Genomic DNA, 2,999 nt, shown 5'->3' on the forward strand with positions numbered 1-2,999 from the left:
GGAGCTTCGGGATTGGGATTGCATAATCGATTGGATGGTCCATTCGGATTATGAACAATCGTTGCACAGAAACCGATTAGATCTAGAAGCTCTACGAGTAAAGCACTTGTCAAGGCCTCGATCGCACGTGTCATGGGCCATGCCAAAGCTGGGTGTGCCGTGCTATCTTGGTGAGGCAAGATGGAGAAATGGTGGTTCTCATAGCTTGAAAGTAGATGCTTGATCTGAATGTGGTTTCGAAAATCCCTTATTTATGTAATGCTAAGCGTGTACCTCCCATTATTAGAGCACCTGAGAAGGATAAGCTGACCGGGACGAACTTCTTAGACTGGTGTCGGAACTTGAGAATTGTTCTCAAGCACGATAAGAAGTCTTACGTCCTGGAAGGGGCTCTACCACCAGAGCCGTCAAGGATGCTTGGTTGAAGCATCAGACTGACGACATCGAGATCTCCTGTCTCATGTTGGGAAGCATGGTCCCGAATCTGCAGAGGCAGTTTGAGGGGAAGAGTGTGTTTAATATGATCGAACAGCTCAAAACCATGTTTCAGGAGCTAGCGCGTACTGAAAAGTACAAGACGCTAAAGGTTCTAGTGAAGACGGAGATGGCGAGAGGCAGCTCTGTCAACACCCACGTCCTCAACATGCGAGCTCATGTTGAGGAACTTGAGCGCATGGGAGTGACACTCGATGCTGAAAGTTTTGACTTGAGACTTAACGGTACAGATGAGACGAGTATGCAATGATATTTGATATCATAGTCTCATAAAAGGATCTGAGAGTCACATTGGATGTGATTGACATTAGATGTCTACCTAAATAGCATAAAGATGGGATGTAACAGTCCATTCTTATTTCTATATGGATCTTAGTCCCATATAGAAAATTATTATAGGGTTATTTTTCTGTATGGGAATATAGCTCATTTCGCATCTATGTTGTCATTGTTTGATGATGGACTAGCTGGTAGTAGATCATAGATATGTAGACACTGATTGGTGATGAGCTAGCTGGTAGTTGATCATTAATAGAATCTGCATTTGTTTTGTACGTTCTGTTTGTCTTTTTTGTAGGACATGGCGTCAACCGGTAGCGTACCGAGTTTGACAATGCGATCTATCCTTGAGAAGGATAAGCTGACCAGGATGAACTTCTTAGACTGGTATCGGAACTTGAGAATTGTTCTCAAGCACGATAAGAAGTCTTACGTCCTGGAAGGGGCTCTACCACCAGAGCCTGCAGCCAATGCCACGAGAGCCGTCAATGATGCTTGGTTGAAGCATCAGACTGACGACATCGAGATCTCCTGTCTCATGTTGGGAAGCGTGGCCCCTAATCTGCAGAGGCAGTTTGAGGGGAAGAGAGTGTTTGATAGGATCGAACAGCTCAAAACCATGTTGTTTGATATGATCGAACAGCTCAAAACCATGTTTCAGGAGGTAGCGCGTACTGAAAAGTACAAGACGCTAAAGGCTCTAGTGAAGACGGAGATGCCGAGAGGCAGCTCTGTCAACACCCACGTCCTCAACATGCGAGCTCATGTTGAGGAACTTGAGCGCATGGGAGTGATACTCGATGCTGACTTGGTTGTAGATTTGATCCTTATGTCATTGCCTGAGGACTATAACCAGTTCGTGATGCAGTATCATATGCATGGGATGACTAAGAGCTTAGCCGAACTGCATGGGATGCTGAAATCGGCTGACCAGCCTTGGTCCGGCTGACCAAGTCCTCATTTCTCTTTTTTTTTCACCTAATTAATTATTCATCCAAAATAATCAATTATCGATAATGGGTTTCGGAGTATTACAGCATGGGATGCTGAAAATCGGCCGAACAAGATATCGTGGTGTCGAAGACTGTGCTTGCGGTTGAGAACAACTCCAGCAAGAAGCGGCGGGGTAAAGCCAAAAAGAAGGTGGCGAAAAAGGCAAAGGTTGCCTCTACGCCTAAGTCTAAGCCCGATAAGGGTGACTGTCATTACTGTGGAGTGTCTGGACACTGGAAGCGTAATTGTCACCTTTACTTGGAGGATCTGAAGGATAAGAAGCTTGGTGAAGCTTCTGCCTCAGGAATTCATGTTATAGAAGCTAACATATATACTATATCTTCGTGGGTATTGGATACCGGAAGTGCCTCACACATTTGTGGAACTGTGCAGGGACTAAGAAGAAGTAGGATGTTGGCTATGGGAGAAGAGTATCTACGCGTCGGAAATGGAGCAAGAGTTGATGCATTGTGTGTTGGCGTTTATGATTTACATCTTCCTTCTGGACTTGATTTAGAATTAAGTAATTGTTACTATGTTCCTGCGATTAGCAGAAACATTATTTCTATTTCTTGTCTGGATTTGGATGGTTTTCGATTTGTGATTGAGAACTCGAATTTGATGATTTATCGAGACGATAGTTACTATGGTAATGGTTATCTAGTCGTCTTGAATGATCAACCTTCGAACTCAACATCGTCCATCTATAGCGTGAGTACTAAACGGTTTAAGCCGAACGACTTAAACCCGACCTTCCTCTGGAATTGTCGTCTAGGCCATATAAGCGAGAAGCGCATACAAAAGCTTCATTCTGAAGGTCTTTTCGATTCTTTTGGCTTTGAGTCTCTTGAATCTTGCGAGTCTTTTTTGATGGGCAAGATGACAAAGCATCCTTTCAAGGGGAAAAGACAGAGAGCGAAAGAGTTATTGGATCTGATACATAGTGATGTATGCGGGCCAATGAGCTGTCCAGCTAGAGGACGTTATATGTATTTCGTTACGTTCACTGATGATTTCAGTCGATACGGTTATGTCTATTTGATGAGACATAAGTCTGAAACACATGAAATGTTCAAGGCTTTCAGAAACGAAGTGCAGAAGCAGCTTGGCAAGACGATCAAGACACTTCGATCCGATCGTGGTGGCGAGTATATGAGCCAAGAGTTCATTGACTATCTGGTTGATTGTGGTATTGTATCACAATTAACTCCTCCTGGAACGCCACAGTGGAA

This window comes from Tarenaya hassleriana, unplaced genomic scaffold (genome assembly GCF_000463585.1).
Source record: "Tarenaya hassleriana unplaced genomic scaffold, ASM46358v1 Cleome144, whole genome shotgun sequence".
NCBI lineage: Eukaryota > Viridiplantae > Streptophyta > Magnoliopsida > Brassicales > Cleomaceae > Tarenaya > Tarenaya hassleriana.